General features: G+C 43.0%; 1 protein-coding gene across 1 annotated transcript in view; it reads right to left on the bottom strand.

Annotated features, from left to right (window-relative positions):
• The window catches only part of EMP2 (epithelial membrane protein 2), a 50,585-nt gene extending 29,630 nt beyond the window's left edge, over positions 1–20,955 (bottom strand). Inside the window, exon 1 of the mRNA XM_031944682.1 lies at positions 20,823–20,955. The gene's annotated coding sequence lies outside the window, so the exon portion shown is untranslated. The remainder of the gene's footprint in view (positions 1–20,822) is intronic.
• Between the last annotated feature and the right edge of the window lie 1,749 nt (positions 20,956–22,704).

Here is a 22,704-nt window from a genome sequence, read left to right as displayed (position 1 = left end):
TTTCAAATATCATTTTGAGTTTTAAATACAACATTTATCCAGTTAGAGGTAGCTCTAGAATTTTTCTTTTTCTGGGGAATTCTCTCTTACAACGGAATAACAGGTCAGGACTTTTCCCCACTCTTCACTGCTGTCCAATACAAAGCAATATCATCCAGAAAGAGTGTTAATAAATTGGGGTGAGTCAGGAAAGGTTTTTTTTTTAATAGGAGAGGGCATCTGAGTTAACTTATTTCCCTTCTTGTATTTTGAAGAAAATCAGGGATTCAAAAAGGTCTAAGGAAAGGGAATACATTACCCAATAGAAAGGGAGAAGAGGTAGTGGAAACCTTTATTCAAAACAGCAAAAAGACCCAAGACCATTGCTAGAGTGGTAAAGCAGGAATCAGGATAGATGTGAATTCAAATTTGGCTTCAGGTTCTTATTAACTTTGTGAAGTTGGACAAGTCACTTAACCTTAACAGGGTTGTTTTAGGCATCAAATGAGATAACATATATAAGTTATTATTCAGACATATTCGATTCTTTAGAATCCCATTTGGGAGTTTCTTGGCAAAAATGCTACAGTAGTTTGCCATTTCCTTCTTCACCTCATTTTTTTATAGATGAGGAACTGAGGAGAACAGGATTAAATAATTTGCTCTGTCACATAGCTAGTAAGTATCTGAGATCAGATTTGTACTCAAGAAAATGTCTTGACTCTAAGCCTAGCACTCTATCCATTACTCTATTATTTATAAAAGTGCTTTCCAGAGCTTAAAATACTGTATAAATGCTGGATATTATTATTAATATTATTTAAAATCTGAAGAGTTATGTTCAAATCTTGCTGTATGATTTACCAAGAATGTAATTGCCCTCTCTGGAGGGGAAATCAGAAGACAGCATTTACATTAGTATTTGATGCTCATACAACCCTATAAAGTAAGCATGGTTATTTATTCCATTTACAAGGAGGAAACTGAAACAGAGAATTAGCCCACTCTCCCAAGATCATACAGCTACTACGGGTCTGAGGCAAGATAAAAAATTCATGACTCCAAGTCCAGTGGTGTAGCTATTCTGCTACCTAGACCCTCAAGCCCATCTCTTACTCAATCCTGTGTTCTATGAGTTAGATTCAGCTGAGGACAAAGTATCATCCCATTCTCCCCTTCAGTTTGGGTGTCCAGTCTCCACACTGGGAACCTTCTTCTCAATCTACTCAAGACTACAATGAAAGTTGGCGTGGGTAGCCTGTAGGTAGCAAATGGAGCTCAGAGTCAGGTAACAAGGACTTTCCTGTATTCTGACCCTTAGACACTGAGGCAGGAAAGACTACATCCCCATTTCCCTTATGCCTCTCAGCTCCACTCTGGGGCAGGAAAGAAATTGCCAAAGGGGTGGCTTCCAAATTCAGGCTAGTCCTTCCAGGCTGACATCTGGCAGCCCCCTGAAGCCACTGTCGACTGACTAATGATTGCCAGCTGATTTCAAGGCTGAAAGTGGTAATTAAGGGTATTCTCTACCAAACAGCAGCTGTCATCTGATGATCTCCCAGTAATTAAATCTTCTAGCGTATGCACACCCTAATCCTTCACTCGAGTCCCAAAAGGAACCAGGTAGTTCCCTCTCTGCGTCAGGGGCAGAGGTAAGAAGGTTGGAGGGATGCTCACTGCCAAGGGTTAGGCAAGAGTCAAACGTGGGGTGTTCCCCATTCACAGACCTCCCAATAACTATCATTCTGGAAACACCGCTTAGTGGCTTTCAAATAATCCCTTAGACACTAGGCACACCCAGGTTAACAGCTTCTCGTTCCTCAACAGTGACAACGGCACAATAGCTAGAAAATCTGCTAATGGACTTGGCCCCAACTTACCCCAGAAGAACCGAGACCTTCCCTTCTTTCCTCGCCCTCCCTCATAGTCCCTGCCATCAGAAGAGCTTGAGAGCAGATAGTGACCGGCCAACAAGAGCCTAACTACTCACAGAAACTGATTAAGGGGATCATGGGCCAAGACTGGCACCAGCCCTGAGCTGTGAGGAAGCACCAGCTTTAGGGGAGTTAGGGAGTGGGCATCAAATATAATCATTACCCAGGGAGAGAGGAGACCAAGATGAGGTCAGTGAGAAAATCCTTTATCAGGGTGAGTTTCCGATCCAGAGCCTCAGTGACCATTTAGTAGACACCTGCTCTGGGGCGACAACTGTACTGTGTGTTGGGGATACAAAAATGAAATTATTCTAGCCCTCAAAGGCTTTCTGTTCTGTAAGAGCAGACAATACACACACACACACACACACACACACACACACACACACACAAAATATACGTATTTTTGAACTTTTGGAGGATAGAGAAAATCCTGCCAGATGGAGAGGATTGGCCCAAAATCATCAAGGAAATTAAAACTTCTAAGACCTGCTTACCTGTAGAGTATGTGACAGAAAACGATGTTTCCTAAACAGGTAGTTTAGTGAAAAGCAGAACCAGAATTCAAACACAAGTCCTAAGATTCCAAGTCCAGCATTCTTGCCATAGAAGTACTTCCTGTCTCTGGACCTCAGTTTCCCCCTCAGTAAAATTAACTAGATGAGCCTAATGCCCCTATTTCACTGATTCTATACTTCCAGATACTGTTGCCCAGAGGCCCTCTCTGAGGAAGGAGGGAATAAAGCAACACCAAATGGACTTAGCTTTCCTGTGTCTAAGAGCTTGAGCTACATGGGGGACCTGGGTCCTGAAACATTCATTCTGAGCACATAGTGACTTCCTGGGGCAGGACCTAATATTCCCTTTTGGGAGAGAGGAAAAAGCCACCCTACACCAATCCTTATGGGCCGATGCCGAAGGCTGAGCCAGTTCCTCAGGTTCTGTGGCTAGCTTCAGGAACGTCGAATACTCAGGTGAAGAGACCTCATTCTGTGTCAATCAAGCAAACAGCCATGTGCTGGTTATTTGTGGGCAGAGAAGTGTCCTGAGAAACAGAGATGCCACAAAGAGATGTGAGACAGACCCTGCCTTCAAGCAGCTTATGACTGATTGTCTTTGCTTTGTTCTCGACCAGGAGCTGAACCAGATGATTTCTTAGGAATTGGCCCCTTCCAGTTCTGGGATGTTATATTTCCTCTCTGGAACCTCACCAAAAAGTCCTTGTGCCTGCTACATCTGGAGCAATGAAGAGTATTTGCAGCTATGAGAAGCCTGGGAAAATCCTGGAGCCTGGGGAACAGCCAGTCTTTGATACATCCCATAGAAGTATATTCTGGGAATGAAGAGAAAAATGCTCTCCCTCTGTGTCTCTGTCTCTCTCTGTCTCTGTCTCTCTCTGTCTCTCTGTCTCTCTCTGTCTCTCTTTCTCTTTCTCTCTCTCCTCCTCCCCTTCCTTCCCTCCCTCCCTCCCTCTGTCTCTCACACATACACACACTCACTCCCATTTCCTTCTCTCACATCCCTCTCTACCCTTCTCCCACCCCTCTTGGGAGTATTTAAAATTCCAAGAATCTGAGTTGCTTCCAAGCAGTGAAAGGCTAGTATCACAGAGTCCAGAGAGAGCTGCAGAGCTTGAATAATGATTACAATCAGTATCATCTGCTTGGGAAATTACAGTGGGAATCCTAGTGGCTTACCATGGAACAGTCACTCACGAGGTATGTGAATTCACTTTTTTTTTCATATTTTGATATAATGGGCCTTGATTTCCTTATAACCCTAATCTATTTTGTTTTATGCATTTAAACAATATTCTGAAGAGTCCATAGGTTTTACCAGGGAGCCATGGCTCCCTTTGTATACCAGAGCAGGAATAGAGATGCATGGCTCTGGAATCAGAAGAGCTGGGTTCAGTTCCCAACTGTAATGTCTAATTACTGTGTGAACTTGGGCAGGTGCTCAAAATCCTGCGTTCCCAGTTTGCTCAACTGTAAAATGGCAGAGTTGTATTAGAAGGTCTCTGAGGTTCCTTTTACTTCTAGATCCTTGGGTTTTTAGCTTTGACATTTAGCTTGGTAGTCTGATGATTTTTAACATCCTATCTTATAACCTAGTGAGGGATACAAGTTTTGCACATAGGAAACATGATATTCGCAGTCAAATGTGATACTTAGTACTTTGGCTGATACATAGCAGATGTTTATTAAAATATTTCATTGGTTGATTGAGCTTTCCCTCCTGAAATTTTCTTAGAATACTTTGGATCCTTCCCTACCTTGTATTATACATATTTATTTATTTCCATGACTATTTACCCGTTCCCAGCTCCCATTTCCAGTTTAAGACAGAGTCAGTATGTGTATATGCATGTATACATACATGTATATATGTATATAAACATATATTTGTTTAATTGTACCTTGCACAAAACAGGCCCTTAATAAAACTCTTTGAAAACACTAAAAATTAAACCATATGCTGAGTAATTATGATGAACAATCCTGACTGAGATAAGAGATCCTTGTAATTAAAAGGTATACAGATAAAGAATGCAAAAAATTGCATATACTGTCAAATACAATCACAAGTCAGTTTTGCTTATCTATTTTCCTGCTTTGCAAAGGAAGGACACATAAATTAAGATCTACAGCAAGAAGGGTGTTTAGAGTTAATCTAGTCCAAGCCCCTGAACTGACTTGTCTAAGTTTCTTTAGTAACTTGCCTTAAAGTAAGTAGTGTAGAGCTGGGATTTTAACCCAGGTCTTCTGCTTCCAAATACAATTCTCTTTCAGTGATCACAATATTACATTGTGTGGATGTTGGTGGTGGAAGGGAGTAGCAGTGTTGTGTGTGTTTGCAGGGACAGGAAGAAAGATGAAGTTGGTATAACTAAAAAAAAAGTGATGCAAAAATATATGTAATTTTTTTTAATCAAAATCCGTTGAATGAAATTGAACCAAAGAGAGAAATAAAGTAGCGTATTATTGTGTGGCAGACTGAGAGTCAAACAATGCAAAAAAGATGAATGAGGGCTAGAACAGTTGAAGATGAGTCTTCTGGGTTGAGGATCAGATCCACTAGGGTCACTCAAATCAACCCCCATCTGACAAGAATCCCTGAGTATCAGAGACCCTAAGATATGCAGCTCCTGCCATCTCAACCTCAAGATCTCTAGTGTCTGGGTATGTAGGAAGACAGATATTCAAGGTGGGGGCAGGAGTGGACCTGGGGAAGCCAGGTTTTTGTTCTGTTGTTTTCAGTGAAACCTCAAACACCATCTAAAGCAAAGGTGTCAAATATGTGGCCTCCACATAAGACCCTCAGCGCTCTCGAATATGGTTGAAGCATATGCAAATATACTTGGGAACTATTTAATACAATATTTTTTTTAAAAAATTAAACAACAAACAAGCAAAACAAAAATGAAATTAAAAAACAAATTAAAAATAATAAAATAGAGATAAGTTTGATACCACTAATCTAAAGAACTATCTATGACATCTTAACTTGCTTCCATGGATAGATTTCAAAAAGTCTATTTATTTGAAAGGGAACAAGTTACATCTTCATTTTCATGAAGGTCTAACTGAAATTTAGCATTTCCCTGGGTTATTTTAGAAGTATTATTCTGAAGCATCCAGAAGCGTTGCCAGACTGGTAAGGAGTCCATGAAACAAAACTTGTCCAACCCACTCATTTAGAGATGAGGGGATAGACCCCCAGAAAGAGTAGGTGATTTATCACAAAGTTTAAAAGATGGCAAAGCCCTGATTCAAACCTCTCCCTGGTATATAACATCAGTCTAACTCAGAAAACTCATCAGTGCCCCTCTGCCTCTCTTATTGCTGAAGCAATGATTGAAATTCAGCCTTCTGGCCAAGTGTGATGACTCCCCCTTCTCCTCCAAGACCCCTAAAGTCCTTTCTGCTGGGGAGCTGGTGGATTGCGAGAATTTAGGAGTTCTTAGCCCCAGTTGTCATTGTTGTTTATCCTTTATTTGGAAGAAGACGTTAAGGGAGATGTCTTGACTCCTGGGTTAATTGGAGTTAAATGAGGCAGAGTTATACAAAGTTCAAAGCCCTGTAGCAGGACAAAGGTCAGGATGGCTGGCAATGGTCCAGGAAGCAGTGGATGACCAAGCTCCCCACGGCACCTGCTTCATCTGCCTCCGTGGTCAATGGAACAAATTGTTTTCGTTTGCTCATCCACCGAGGGAAGTCTTCACATACTTGGGGGAGACATTCCCCTAACTCACTAGTGAGTTTGAGACCTGTCTGTTACCCTCAACCTAGCTTAGCTGCAGTAGAATTAAAGTCCAGGACCAATCTGGTGAGCCATCAGGAGGAGTGAAGGACCATAAGGACTAAGCTTGCCCATGTAATAAAAGTGGAGCAGGTTCAAGTCCCCATGCTGGTTAGTGTTGGGATTAGTCCATGAAGGGTCACTGCACTTTCACTGTGGGTGAGAAGACCTGCACAAATGCACAAAGACACTTAGCCCTTGGGAGAACCACAGAAGGTTATATCTGGCAGAGACCTTGGAGGTCATGCAATCCAGTCTTGCTATTTTGCCAATGAGAAACCTATCCAAGGTCTAGTAAATACTGTAGTAGGACAAGAACCTGGGTCACTTGACTCTCTGTCATTCCCTAACCCAAGAGCAAATTCAGTGCTAGTAAACTGAGGTCACGGCAGGCCAGCATGGGAATGTTTTTGGAGAAGGGATGCTTTCCAGTAGCTGTCAAATCATACTCTGCTAGTAATGTGAAGTTGGCTCCCAGTAGGCTTCTCTCAGGCCTCTTGGCCCTGACGGAATAGAACCACATTCTTCTCTCTCGCTGACTTTAAAGAAAACTAAAAGAAGAGGAAGCCATTACACTTTCTTACTCAGTGTCCCAAGTAGCAACGTGATGGCGTCACTCACAAGAAACTTAAAGCCGAGGACCAGTAAGAGTCCTGAAGGATACACCCCATTTCTCCTCCTTATTCCAGAAGAGAATATTCCTGGCCCTCCAGGGAATGAGGCCCCGGGCAAAACTGTCACTGCCCATTCTTCTAGAGTTTTGACTTCTCTTTGGGTCGGATCCAACTGTTTGAGCGATGGAAGGCAGCTGCTCCAGCACAAGACTCTCTCTGATCTCTGCCAGTTCAATTCCCCACCCTTCTCCCGGCTGCCTCTGATCCTCTCTCTTTTATACCCACGGATTCTACACATGGTAACTGTTCCCCAGGGATTCCACTGAAAAGGGGAAAAAAAGCCTCGGCCACTGGAATGCTCCCCTCTATCAATCTCCTGCTCTCGTTCATTGGTTTGTCAGCATTTATTAGCCCCCCACTTTGGGCTAAGAACCCAAATAAAAAATAGTTCCTACCCTCACGGACCTTGAATCAGCTGACAACCAGAAAAGGGGAGCTTGGAGGTGGGGGGAACAAAAGGTAGACCTAGGACACTACTGTACCAAAATACTAAATGCTAAAGAATTTGGGGAGGGAGGGCAGTAGTAACTGGGGGGTCTTCATTTAAGAGGTGGAGCTCATATGCAAACCAAGTGAGATATTCTAGTGTACTGATGTAAGGAGGGGCCGTACTTCAAATGTGGAGGACAGGCTATACCAAGACAGACAAAAGGAAGAGGGTCCAGTACAGGATGGGGCCAGTTTGGTCAGAATTTAGAGAATAAAAAAAGTAATACAGAGTCAATCTGGGCAAGTGGTCTGGGACCAAATGATGAAGTATTTTAAATGGCAAAGAGAAGAATTTGTATTTTATTTTTGAAGTATCAGGAAGTAACTGAAGTTTCTTGCTAATACAAAATGTTCTGCTATGAGTACTTTGATGCATATGAGGATTTTCTATCTTCAATGGCTGAGGCCAGATGTCTAGAGTGGAATCTCTGAGTCAAACGGTATGAACTTTTCTCTCTCTCTCTCTCTCTCTCTCTCTCTCTCTCTCTCTCTCTCTCTCTCTCTCTCTCTCTCTCTGCATAATTTCAGTTGCTTTCCAGAATGGCTGGACTAATTCACAGCTCCACCAATAGTGCCCATCTTTCCAAAATATGTCTCTCCTCCAACAGGGTTCTAGAATCAGGAGAAAGTCAGAGCCTTTGGCCCAAAACTAGGAGGAGAGAGAGGGCAGTAGCTCTCTTGGGTGGAGTCACTACTTCTAAAATTCAGCTGCAAGAATTTCTGAGACATGCTAATGGCAACTTCTTTGGGATGGATGGAAGGGAGAGAAGGGAAGTACTTTGTGGCATTATATTAATGTAATTTAAAAATATTAATCTACTACTTTTTTGCCTTTTTTTACTGAGATGATTCAACAAAAAGAAAAGTTTCATTGTGTTTCTTTTTTGGTCATTATTTGTTTCATTTCATAATTTTTACTGAAAATAATTTTGTCATTTAGAGGAGGGGAATGTTAAAAAATTATCCAATCTGGGTGTCAAGCTGGTTTCCCACTGCTTGTATTATTGAATGATTCAGAACATACTTTCATATGGTTGTTTGCAATTTTAAAACAGTTTTCAATTCCTCTTTTGAGAGCTTTCTGCCCCTGTTCTTTGACCACATATCCATCTGACCCAAATCCTTCTAGCCCAGTATTTGGTGAAGGGAGATATGAGGGCAGTCTCTTTAGTCTAGGTAGCAATTCAAGACAGGAGAATCTCATCCCAAAGTTCCACTTCGAGGGAGGGATAATAAATGGGGTGATAATTTCCCTACCATTCTCACTTCCTAGTGAATAGAGCCCCTAGGCTTGGAGTCAAGATCTGAGTTCAAATCCTGCCTCATATACTTAGTAGCTCTATGACCCTAGGCAATTTACCTAAACTCTCTTCTGCCTCAATTTCTTTATTTGTAAATAAAGGATAATAATATCTCATAATAACATCTCACAGGGTTGTTGTAAGGACCAACTGAAATCATTTATATAAAATGTTTTACAAAACTTAAAACCGGATATTGTTATAATTATTATCACTTTTGTTATTCACCACTACCATTCTACAGTGCTTAGAAGTTGCCTAAGATGCCGATCATATGTCCACTATGTGCTTAGTTTCAGACCATTTGGAAATGATAAAAGAAGCAAATTGGGATAGAGACTGGGCCAAATCTCAGGGTTTGGGGTCTTGGGCTTCAGTTTTGCCCAGAATCTTGGCCACTAGTCCAGCAGGTCACAGATGGTGTCAAGAACTCCCCATCTCCCTGATTATTTGGCACATTGGCACAAGAAGAGAGACAGAAGCAGTGCTTCTGCAGCTCAGAGATGAAGCCGCAAGGACAGCTGCACATTCTCTGACACTGAGCCATCAGGAAAGTTCAAGGGCTCACTGAGTATCATCCTTTCAGCTGGCAGTGTTCTCATTGCACTCTAGGTTTTAATGCATTTATATTTTAATTTACAGTGTATTTATTTGCTTATCTGTTCTATCCCTACTAGCTCTTTGACAAATAAGACCCCTTGGAAAGACACATGAATTTTGCATCAGAACCCAGCTGTGTGATCTTGCAGCTGCCTGATCATTTCTGTTTCAGTTTCTTCACTTGTAAAAGTGAGGGGGGTTGGAGTTTCTAGGGTCCCTCCAAATTCTAGATCTTTCCTACATCTTATGTAGTTTTAGAACTCTCTCATCATCTATAATTGTGATATATATATGACATCATGTATTATAATGTAAAGTCAGAAGGAAGAAAACAAACATTTATTAAGTGCCTACTACATGCCAGACACTGTGCTAAGTGCTTTAAAAATATCTCAGAGCCTCAAAAGAACACTATAAGGTAAGAACAATTATTATCCCCATTATGCAAGTGGGAAAATTGAGGCAGGCGGAGATTAAGTGATTTGCACAGGATCTCACAGCTAGTTAAGTGTGTTTGAGGGCAAATTTGAATTTCCTGACTCTTTATTCAGTATTCTATTCAGTTTTCCAGCTGGCTACCCCAGACCTGGGTTCAAATCTTAGTTCCACCACTAAATAAGTATGTAGCCATGAGCAAGCCATTAATGTCCCTGAGACTCCTTTCCCTACCTGGTAAATAATATAACAAGACCCTCACTATTTAATTTATAGGATTGTTTTTAGGAAAGCAATTTGTAAACTACTAAATCATGTATCAGTAGGAAGCAGTATGAAGTAGTAGCAAGATCACTGGATTAGGAATGAGAAGGCCTGAGTTCAAATCTCATCTCTGTTACTTTTTAACCTTCCTAACCTTGGACAAGCCATGTTACCCAGATTGTTTCCTTATCTCTAAAATGACTAAATGGCTTTTAATGCTTGCAAGGTACTTCATACAGATAATTTTATTTGATCTTTACACCCTTTGAGGTGGGTATTATATAATATGCATGAATAGGATGCCATAAATGGAGAGAACAACTACTATTACAAAAAAACAATACTGAACTCTAAAGAATTAAAATAGCCAAACTTGGTCCTGAAGAAGAGATGTGAAAAAGCATCTCTCTTCCTTCTCTACAGAGGGGAGAGACTATGGAGATGTAACACAGCAGATGCTATTAATAGGTTGGTTAATTTTACTATACTTCTTCCCCCCACTTCTCTTTTATTTTCTGCTATACAGGATAGCTCTCTGGCTGGGAAAGTAGGGATATATCATTAAAAGAAGGTGACAGAATGAAAGAGATAATATTTTAAATATTTTATATGACATAACATATTAACCACACAATATAATACAAAATTTTGAGTTCCCAATCACTAAAGGTATTCAGTCAGAAACTGGATGAATACTGTTGATTCAGAATTTCTAAATAATGCTTGTAGGATTATGGGACACTGTGAAATGTATTCATGGAGTCCTTAGGAAATTGGATTAAATGACTTCTAAGGTCTTTTAATTCTTTTTTTTTTATTTTAATAGCCTTTATTTACAGGTTATATGTATGGGTAAACTTTACAGCATTAACAATTGCCAAACCTCTTGTTCCAATTTTTCACCTCTTACCCCCCCACTCCCTCCCCCAGATGGCAGGATGACCAGTAGATGTTAAATATATTAAAATATAAATTAGATACACAATAAGTATACCTATATGGTCTTTTAATTCTAAGATTCCATAATTCTAGATACAAACACAAGTACATGCCCTAGGTTAATCTGATCATATACTTTTTTCATAACTTTGTCATTGGATCACAGATTTAAAACTGGAAAGGACCTTCAAGATTATCTAGTCTACTTCACAGATGAAAAAACTGACACCACCAAGGCTTAAATATGGTTTTTCCCCAAAAAAGTTAAAGTAACAGAACTGTCAGCTACAAACCCAAAGTTCTTTCCAGTCCCCCACAATATCACCTAACCCTATTTCTCACCCAGCCCAGTACAAGCGGCCCAGTAGCCATTTTGGACCTTTTTCCTTTTCACCTAACTATTCTTCCAGTGCCACTTGGGGGTCCCAAGGTTTTTGAGAATGAAAGCTTTCTTGGATCTACCAGGTCCAGGTACCTAATACATTAAATGAGAGAAGGAATTTTAACCCTGTCATATATAATGAAGCCATTGAGTAGCCAATGAAATCTATGGATACCTTAATATAATATTGTTTAAATGCATAGGATTACAAGGGAGACTACTGATATTGTAATATAATTTATCCCTTCCATATCACAGGGGATAGGCTGTGCAAAATTTTTTGGCTCTTCCTTTGTGCCAGAGAAGTCTGATTTTTTAATGAGATGTTTATAGTATCTTATTATAAAATTGGGATTGATATTATATATTACTATACATATATGCATTTCTTAGTTTCTAAAATTTTTCTGCATCATCTGCTCATTTTCATGTGTCATCTGCATCTTCCACTAAACTCCCCCCGATTCCCATTTAATGTCTTATGTTGGCCCACAGTATATCAAAACGGTGATAGGAAAGTCTCAGTGGGGAAGGGATAACTCTACATTTATCCAACTATATAAAAAACAAATTCATGGACTCTAGTTAAGACCCCCGGAATTAAATGAATTCTTGTCTTAGGACCTTCCTCCCATAAGGCGATATGCAGACTAGGGAGAAGGCAGTAGGTACATTTAAAAAGAGTGTCTATCCAAGAGGCTTCTAGAGTAGTAGTTAGAACCTGCTAATCAAACCAAATCCAGGCTTTATTAGCACAGCAGGGTAGCCTGGGAAAATCCCTTACTTTGTTTCTAGTTTGTTTCTAGTTCTACTCTAGTTTCTAGTTTCATATAGGAAAAGCTACTTCCTCCAAAGCTCAATCATTGGAAGTGAATGCCCCCAAGGAACAAGAAAATGAAGATCTGGTTTCCTAAAGTCCTACCATTCTGAGGGAGCCTTTTAAGAAGTCATCTCCTATGTGTTGCTAAGTCATTTTTCAGTTGTGTTTGAGTCTTCATTCCCCATTTGAGATTTGAGAAGCTGGAGAAGTTTGCCATTTCCTTCTCCCACTCATTTTACAGATGATGAAACTGAGGCAGAGTTCAGTGACTTGCTCAGGATCACACAACTAATAAATGTCTGAAGCCAATTTGAACTCAAGAAGATGAGTCTTCCTTACTCCAGACCCAGCACTTTCATCACTGTGCTACCCCCATCTCCTTCATCCCTTGCCATATGCATATTCAAGCCAACCACAAATCCATTTACTTGCCCCAATCTCTCATATTTCTAAGTCCCCATCCTACCTCCCAACAAGCATTCATTCCAATGCCTTAGCTATCTTACCAGTGTGAAGACATTTTCCTACCAGGAAGTTCTTGCCCCTCAAGTCACAGCTTCAAGGCATCTCTTCTTGTCTAATTTCTTTCTTTCCAAGTAAAAAAGCTAGTTCAAGAACAAAATTTGCTTTCAATCAGATCCAAAGCTATTCCCAATCCTTCACCTAACATTCATTTCCCAGCTTTCAAACCTCACATCAGTCTTCAAGAGGCAACCTTCCCAGGTTAGGCTCTCCCCACTGTGGTTGGCGCTCAAACAGGGGCAACTGGCCCATTTCCACTTTCTGGGGGGTCTGCTTATCCATCTGCTCTTCCACATGCCATTCAGCTTTATTTGCGAGGTATTATTTAATAGGTTACCTGCTTCCCAACCATTGTGGTTTTAACCACTTACAGGGTTACATTTATAAATCAGATGTCTTATATATGTTCCATATCCACCCCTCTATGGGGCAGGTAGCCAGGCCTGGAATTAGGAGTTCAAATCCTGCCTCAGACACTTACTAACTGTGTGACTCTGGGCAAGTCACTTAACCCTGTTTACCTCAATTTCCTCATCTGTAAGAAGGAAATGGCAAACCACTCTAATATTTTTGCCAAGTAAAGCCAAGTAAAATGGAGTTACAAAAAGTAAAACACAACTAAAATGAGTGAACAAGAACAACAAATCTGACCCCTCTCACCTCTCGTAAAAACACAGAAAATTGCTCTTTTCAAACATAGTTTTAAATTTGACTCACAAATATATTTACATACACACACATTCGAGTCTATGAAATATGTCCCCTCTGACACTCACCACAGTTAAGATTTTGTTGTTAGGTTTATTGCAAATGTTCTGCCTTGTCTTCTAAAAAATTTTTCCTCTAATCTGGCCTCAGACATTTAATACTTTCTAACTGTGTAAACCTGGGCAAGTCACTTAACCCTAATTGCCTCAGAGGGGAAAAATTGATCCTCAAGCAATTTGTGACCACTGGATTAATATATGTCTTTAAAAGCTTGGCTCTTGGGAAATTTTCCAAACTTAAATTTGCAAACTCTTTGAGGGCAGGACTTCTGTCTCTCACAATATCTAATGTAATTTTTAAGCTCTTGGTCAAGTGTTTGTGGAATGAAAGACTATTAATGTCAAATAAGCAAGCACACAAGATTTAATCATTTTAGCTAATCAATCATTATCAAAGCTAGATAGGTATATCACATTTACCTTTAACTAAAAAAAGAAGTGAAGTTAAAAGTCTTGTGCTATGGGCACCTGACTTTTTGCCTGAAACAAAGCAAATCTGCCTTCTCTTAACACTCACCTCCACAGTAATGGATCAGAAGATCAGATAATCATAGATTTGGGGTGGAAGGGATCATAGAAATCACCTTATCTAACCCTCTCAATTCACTAGATAAGGAAACTTTGTCATCTCAGGATGACTTGTCCAAGGTCATGTATATGTGTCAATACCAGAATTCAAACATCCAGGATTTTTTTCAATGCACTATTTCAAACAATCGAAACTCCCATTCTTGGGTGACAAGTTGGACCTAGGACCCTTCCTCCTCTTTAGAAGATAAGGAAGATAAAGACCCTTCCTCATCCTTCTTGTCTTTCCAACTTTGGAGCCATCCAAGCTTCTAAAGAGTTGACGTCATCTCAACTTTTCTGCCATGAGCTGCCTCCCCCACATTTCCCTGAAAGACCAACCAAACAGGGCTTCCTCAGATAGTTGCGGGAATCCTGGCCAGGGCAGACTTAGCATAGGAAAGGGGGGAAAGGCTGTCCCAGCCAAGACTGCCTCCTCTTGATAGTTAAGAAAGGAAGAAACAGGATGGCACAGTAGAAAGAGCACTGTCTCTTTCGGGGGACCTGGGTTCAATTCTTATCTCCAATACTACCAGCATGATTTTAAGCAAGTCATTCAACTGCCTTAGGAGTTCAGTTTTCTCATCTGTAAAATGGAGATTAGAATACTTCTATTGGCAACCTCCCTGAAGTTGCTGTGGGGCAAGAGTTTTGAAAATCTTAAGAGTGCAAAAGAAATATGAATTATTTATGATCACCACCCAGAAGTAGCCAAGCCCATTTGCAGAGTATACAAGGATTAAATGCTCTGCTGCTGTTGCTCCCCCTCCTCTTTCTGGAAGGGCAAAAACAAGGGCAGCATTCCATTCCTCCCAGGTTACCTCTGGCACATGGCCCCATTGCCTAATTGGGGAGTTCCCCCCCCACCTGCTGCCCCTAAATCTCTGACTTGCCCAGCCTTGAACTGCTTCAGAGTTATGAAAATAGCACTGACACTGCCTGGGATCCCATTTTCTTTCCCCTCTCCCAATTTCTCCAGATTGATGAGGGATAGAAGAGGAGAAAGTATCCCAAACCATCTGAGACAGAAAAGATTCTCTGTGGTCCCCAAACAGTCAATCAAATGATACCCATTCAGCATCTAAGATGGTTCAAGCTTTATGCAAGACAATGGAAATGCAAGAACAAAATTGAAGCAGTTTCTGCCCTCAAGAGGCTTCCTATTTAATCCTATTTAATAGGGAAACACAATCTGTACATATAATAAGGGATAAACAAATATACCAAAATTATGATCAGAGATTTAGAGATAAAGAAACTTTAGATGCCATTCAGTCCAGCCCCTTCATTCTATAGATAAAAATACTGAAAATCAAGATCGTAAGTGATGAGCCAGGTAACACAAATAGCTCCAAAAGAACAATACAGATTCTCCTGGTTGTGAGTCCAGAACTCTGCTACACCAGGGATTGTTAAACTATTATATGTGGTGGAAACTCCAGACTCAGAATTGTTAATTGTTGTTTGTTGTTGTTCGGTCATTTCTGTTACACCCAACTATTTGTGGCTATGATAGGGATCAAGGGGCAGTTCTTGCAGAGACAGCAGAATAGTTTGCCATTTCATTCTCCAGCTCCTTTCACAGATGAGGAAACTGAGGCAAACAGAGGTTAAGGGACTTGCTCAGGGTCATATAGCTAGTAAGTATCTGAAGTCAGATTTGAATTCAGGAAGATGAGTCTTTCTGACTCTAGGTCCAATAGTCTATTCACTGTGTTACTAACACATAAACACGAATGCAGGATTATAAAGAAATTCATTTATATTTAAATATGTGTATCTATATGCATATAAATACACACACATATATATATTTTACATATATATACACACATATTTATACACATACATATCTGCCAGGTACACAGATCTCGAGTTAAGAGCCCTTGATGACTATACCTAAATAGGAGTGGGGCTGGGAGTAGAAAGACTGGGACAATTAGGAAAGGCTTCTGAGAAAAGGTAGCACAAGGCCTGAATCTTGAAAGAAAGCAGGGTTCTAAGAACTCATTGGAAGCCCACTGCCCAATTACATATGTCCCTAGTTTTGAAAGGAGAGTCGGAGGGCAGGAAGGCTCTGAAGTGGTTACCCCAAAGTCAAAGAGACTCTCTGTACCCTTCTTGGAGCAGCAGAGAAAAGGAGAAAAGCAGCCAGCTGCAGAAGGAATCAGGAAGGCCCCCAAAATGGAAAAACAACAATGCCTTGGTTACCCACACTCATGCCCTCCACCCCACAGGTATCAGATTACCTACCATAATACTCCCTGGGTGGTAGCTGGGCCTGGCGTATTTTTAGACTCCCCCCCCCCCACTTCACTTAGATCTAACTAGAGCCAGATGCCTCCTCCTCCTCCTCTCACTGCATTTCACATTTCCCTCCACAGGCCAGCCTAATTGCACAGCCCCGGCTCCAGAGCGGTGTTTAGATAAGTCCTGAGGGGAGCCAGCTGCCCCCACACACACACCCGGCCCCCCTGCCCTTGGGCTCCTCTCCCCTGTTCCCCTCTTGCTTTGCAGGAGCTGGAACCACATCCTTAAATGGGCCTCCAGCTCCATCAATGCTGCCAAATGCAAGTTGCTCCATTCCAGGGGCTATTGCCAATGCTTATGTCCCCAGTTCTTAACTTGGGGGGGGCAGAGTATGTATCCCCAAATATTCTGTGGTTACATATCAAGGATCCATGAACAAGGTTGAGGAAAAATTATACCTTTATTTCAACATAATTGGTTTCCTTTGTAACTTTCTACATTTTATTTTATACATTTAACTTTAAATTATGCATTAACAACATTTCTGAGGAGCCCATACATTTCCCCAGACTGCCAAAAGGGTCCACAACACAAAAATGTTTAAAAATCACAGCTGTACACTCTCAACTCCCATCCCCCCAACAGATGCCCACACCCCGACTTCTACCCCCTCAGATCCCTGCATTCTGACTCCTAGGGCCCTTATTTCTCATCACTGGGCGGGTATTTCTAGACTGATACTGTTGCCCTATCATTCTCTATGGTCAAAATAATGTGTCGTGCTGAAATTCTACCCCTAAAACTAAAACTACTGCTAGAGTTTTTACAGTCTGTTGGAAGAGAAGAAAACACTGGGCACACCCACAAGTTGTAGGCCGGCAAAACACAAAAACAGACTATACATAAATACAATTGATTATCCAGGTGCCGAGGTTGGGAAAGATGAAGTAAAGAACTGCTCCACTGACTCAAAACAAGATTCCCAAAGGACCCAGAAATCCAAATCATTTCTGGCTGGCTTTAATGTAGTTTGTCCTGGCCAGCTTCCCTCCTTCGTCATGTCTAGCTTGACTTAATGTGAAAATGAGAGGTCTTCTCTATGCTTACACCAACAGAGTGTATGGAAGTGAGGCAATAATTCTGAGGATGTAGTGGGGAGCCTGGCTAGATGAAAAACTGTCCCTGAGGGATCTGCAGATTAGATAATCAGCCAGGAAATAATGGAAAACTCATCTTCAGAGGCCTATACATCTCTGTGTGTATATATGGAGTCATGTGATCCAAATATAGAAACACGTGGGGTTTGTTGGTTTGCTTTTGTTTAAACTGTGATTTCATTGGTCTAGAACAGGAGTTTTCAAACTTTTTGGTCTCAGAACCTCTTAACATTCTTAAAATTTATGGACAATATCCCAAAGATCTTTGTTCACCTAAGTTATATCTATAGATATTTATCATATTTGATATTTAAATGCTTTAATATTATGATGAAAAAGATTTTTTTACCTTGCAGGGCTCTAAAGGTCTTGGGGACTCCCAGGGATCCCCGGACAATACTTTGAGAATTCCTAGTGTAGGGAACTCTTCATAAGACAAGTCCTTCCACCAGTGTGGATCAACCACGGGTCTGCCAATTCCAGGTCTGCCCGTTTGAAAATCGCCAATACAAATAACTTGACTAAGGGTCATGTAGAAATTATTCATCAGAGGAATTCAAATCTAGGTATTTCTGATTAGAATACACCTCCTATGTACATCTATAGCTATATACGTGTGAATACATGTACATATGCATATATGTATGTAGATGTGTATATATTAGAATACAGCTCCTGATATCTCTCATGTACATCGATATCACTTATATGTATATATGTACACATACACACATATGTGTGCACACACATAAACCAAGTCTACTAAAACCAGTTCAGACTTACTAGGAATAATTAATTGTTAAAATTTCAGGGTAAACATGAATACTTCAGAATTCCAGAAACTCTACAAACTACAGTTTAAATTATTGTTTTGTTGAGTTGTTGAGTATCTAGGCTTAAAGAAGTGATAGAAAAATTAATAATGCAACTTTTAAAAGTGTAGTTTGCAGACTTCTTATCCCATAGACCCAACTGTTAAACATTTGCCAGCCTAATCCTATTTTTCCTCCCTGTGTGTGGTACATGAGGAAGAAATAAGTGAAACATTTCCTTGTAATCTAAACGTTAGTCGGTATTTACTGTTATTACATACTAGAGGGAGGCAACCTGAATTTGTGCAGCATGCTGCAGAAGCTTTCTGTAGTCAGCAATTATCCACTATGTTAATATGAGGCAGCTCTCCAGAAAACAATCAGTTCAGGGAAGGTTTAAAGAATGGAAGAAAGGAGATGGACAGGTTAAGGGCTTCTTCCTGCCTGAAGCCTTGACCTCTTCACATTTCCATTTCCATTTCTCCTCTAGCCTCTCCCTTACTCCACCCCAGAAAATGTCTCTGGTGACTACAGTGCAAAAGCCATCACCCAATGTTTTCAAATAAACCCCAGATTTCTCTCTCTCTTGGGATATCTTCTTGAGCAAGGAAAGGTCTCCTTCCCTGTGGGAGAGGAGGGTGTTGAGACAAATAGGCTGAACTAACTGCAGCACAATGTCTTCTACTCACTTGCTTTCATGAGCCTTATGCTAACCACAGTTCCAACCAAAAGGTGCCTGACCCCATAGTCCCCCAGGAGCATCCAATATTGCTCCACATCTTTCAGAAGAGTCTCTCCAGCTGCCAACCCCTCATCTTACTCTCACTCTTGGCAACAATTTCAATTTTCCCAAACCCTCCAAAATACAGGACTCTGTTCCTTCCTAAGCTCCATTTTGTCTTCTCAACTAGAAAGAAGCCAAATCCTTAAGAGAAAAGGACTGGGATGATCCCTCCCTTTGCCTCAACTACTCGGGATTCCATACTCTACAATCCAGGGGTCCTCAAACTACAGCTGCGGGCCAGATGCGGCAGCTGAGGACGTTTATCCCCCTTACCCAGGGCTATGAAGTTTCTTTATTTAAAGGCCCACAAAACAAAGTTTTTGTTTTTACTATAGTCAGGCCCTCCAACAGTCTGAGGGACAGTGACTGGCGCCCTATTTAAAAAGTTTGAGGCCCCCTGCTACCCTGTCTCTCCTGAGCTCTCCATCTTGCCTGAGCTTCTAAGAAGCTCTCCAAAGCTCAGCATCCCAACCACGTCAGGTGGCCCAGGTAGGAGCCCTTGCCTTCTGCCAGTCCCATTTAAACATTTCCTACCCAACGAGGCAGCACCGAGGAAATAGCGTTCTCCTTGCGGAGCTAAAAGCCACAGGGAGAGTTTTCTGCTCCGGCCCCAGGTGGGAAGATGCTAAGCGGAGTCTCCCTTCCTCACACTCCTCCCCGCCGCCGCCGCCGCACAGCCGAGGAGGAGGGCATAGCTTGCAGGACCAGCCAGCCCTAGGGATGCCGCTGCTAGGGAGAGAGGGGTGGCCATCGGGCCTGGGCTCGGTTCCATCGCTCCCAGAGCGGGGCCTTCTCTGAAGGAGTTTCTGCACATGCAGGCCTGCGGGGCCACGGGGAGCGCTTAGCCACTCTCCCGGCTGTTTTGCGCCCACCTTGGCGCTCCTGCCCAAGCCCTTGGAACAGAAGAGTCCCGCTGCCCTAGGAGGTGCGTCCCCCGAGGCTCAGGAACGGGGGCACTGGCCCCTACAGAACGAAATGTAAGAAATGTCTGATTTATGTCTCTTTCTCAACTGGATTGTAAATGGGGACCGTGTCATACTTACTGAGGGTAAGTCAGACCCTCTCCGGATGGATGAGGTAAGAAGTCGATTTCAGGGGTGTCCCTCCCCCAAACCCAAGCCCCTATAAGTTCCATTTTAAATGTTCTTTTCCTTCCTCGCCCCCTTCTCTCTAGCCTTCAAGCCGGGGAAGCAGGGCTGCACCCCATCTCCCCCCAGACCCGACGGCAGGGCTCCCCCCGCTGGAGGGCGCTGCCGGGTCGCGATTCTGGCCGGGTGGGTTCGGCAGCTCGGTCCGGCCCAGGGCTTCGGGGAGCCCGCCTGGCCGTCCCCCAGCCGCGGACCTCTGGCTAGGGCCGGGCTCCGGCGGGAGAGCGCCCGCGAAGCGCGGGGTGACCGAGGCAGGGACGGGGATGGCAGAGCCACAGGAGCTGTCCCGGCTCTCTGCTTCCCCAACTTTTCCCGCCCACGTCGGCGCTGGGGACCGAGGCGTCCCAGGAAGGACGGGGTTCGGGGGGTGAATGGGAGCTTTCGGAAAGACGTGGGAAAGATGCGATCGCATCTGGGGAAACAGGTCAGGGACCGCGCGGGGGGCACCGGCTTCAGGGGGCGCGGGGAGAGAAGCGGATCCGCCGCAAGAGCCCAGTGCTGTCACGCTGCGCCCCCCGCCCCAGCTCAATCGGAGAAACCCCTGCCCAGGCTTAGGTGGCCCCCTCGCCGCTGCGGCGGGGGGCTCCGTGCATCCCCTCTCTCCTTCGCTTCCCTCCCTCCGGCCTCCCCTAACCTCGCAATCCCCTACTTCGATGCACCGCCCCCTCGGCACCCTTGTCCCGGGGCACTACTCACGCGGGGCCGGCGGGCTAGCAGCGGACGGGCCAGGACGCGCTGGAACTGGAGGCGAGGCCGCCGGACTGTTTTGAAGCTCTGGGGTTGGAACTCTCTCCTCTCCCTCCCTTCTCCTCCTCCTCCTCCACCTCCTCCTCCTCGGGTGGTGAGGAGCCTCCTCCCCCATCCCACCCAACCCCACCCCTATTTCCCCTCCCTTCCCCTCCTCCTGTCCCCAATCCCGCCTCCCGGGGCTGTGATGTCAAGCGCGGGGAGACTGGGCGGACGAGAGCAGTGATGGAAACACCCTAAAAGCAGCATCGTATCCCCTTACCCCCATGATCCTCTTCTTTTTTGTTCACCTGGAGCTCCCAGAAACTCTGTTGAAGTTGGAAACCAAGTCGGTAGTGGGGATGGCTGGGCCCGGGATGCTTTGAGGATGATTAGCAAGCTTCCCTGAACTTGTCCACGGTCCTTCTTCATTAGCCCCCTAACACATTTTCTTAGCCCATCTCCTAAATAGCTTCTTAGAAGCACTTGGGGGCTAGTTTCGGTCAACAGTGGGGCGAGAGGAGTGGGGCAGTGGCGAGACCCTAAAGCGGACAGGGAAAAGAAAGAAAAACTTTGCAAAAACGGAGAGCGTTGTTTTTTACTTCGGATCACCCTAAAAGCAGCTCCCTGGCCCTATCTACATCCTTTCCCAACCTCCAAGCGCTCCAAAGTTGTCCTCTCCTTTAGTCTTTTTTCTGGCTGCTGGTAAGGGTGGGGGGTCATGGATGTAGTTGGGAGTAATTCTCACATTCTCCCCCAAGTTCTGCCACTGACTGATTTGCTGTGTGAATTTCCTCACCTCATTCTATTTCTTTGGGCCTCAGTTTCCTCCTTTGTAACATCAGAGGGTTGTGGGATGGGGATCCCCCATATTTCCAACTTGGACAATCCATGTTTCTAACAATCATTTTTTGAGCCGGGCTAACGGGGGAGTCTGCTAGTAGTGCCTTTGGGCATAGACTAAGCTCCGGAAACCAGGGAGGTGGGGAGTGTGGAAATATGTGAGAACAGAGAAGGGGAAAGCAACCCAGCTGCAAGCGCGGGCCAGATGTGCCGCACATCAGGCGCCAGCGCAGCTGCCTGCCGTGTGTTTGTATTCAGCCTCTGGTGCATATGCAGAAGAGAAGGAAACCTGAGGGAATAAAAAAACCTACGGAGTGGAATTGGGATATGAAGCAGGTTGTACAGACCGAGAAAAAGAAATCTTTTCAAACAACCTCCCCATTATATCTATGAGGAAACTGAAACCCAGAGATGGTTAAGTGACTTGTCTAAGCTAGTAAGTGGAAGAGCTGGGGACTCAAAGTTAAATGTTTTGATCTCTAGTCTGATGCTAGAATGAGGGTCCCACTTCCTCCATGACGACTTCTCCCTTCTCTGAACTCCAGCAAATCTAATGTGTGAGCTCTTAGCTCTTGATACCTTAGCTGCTTTAAAACTTTGGGTCTAAGGGTTTTATCGTTAGTTATTTGGGAATAGGGAGAGATTTATGTCTCTTTCTCAACTGGATTGTAAATTGGGACAGTATCATACTTTTTGTATCTCATATATACAAAGATTTCCTCATGTACATAATTATGATACAATTGAGACCTTAAGAAGGGTGTGGGGAGGGATAGGAGGATGAAGGGGAAAAAGGAGAAATGGAGGAAAAACTGTTTCAGATGTCAAAAATTTTCAAGAAAAAGGCTCTAAGATGAAGGACAGAGGGAAAGAAAGAGACTGAGTGAACAGCAAGAAATAAATATCAACTTCACTGACTCCAACCTTTTACAAGATTACAAGGATGATACATATCAAATGGCTGTGCCTAGGGTCAGGGACACTTGGCTTCAAATCTTGCTTTTCATAT

This window comes from Sarcophilus harrisii, chromosome 1, assembly GCF_902635505.1.
Source record: "Sarcophilus harrisii chromosome 1, mSarHar1.11, whole genome shotgun sequence".
Classification (NCBI taxonomy): domain Eukaryota; kingdom Metazoa; phylum Chordata; class Mammalia; order Dasyuromorphia; family Dasyuridae; genus Sarcophilus; species Sarcophilus harrisii.
The sequence above is the reverse complement of the archived record's forward strand: the minus strand, read 5'-3'. Positions and strand labels throughout refer to the sequence as shown.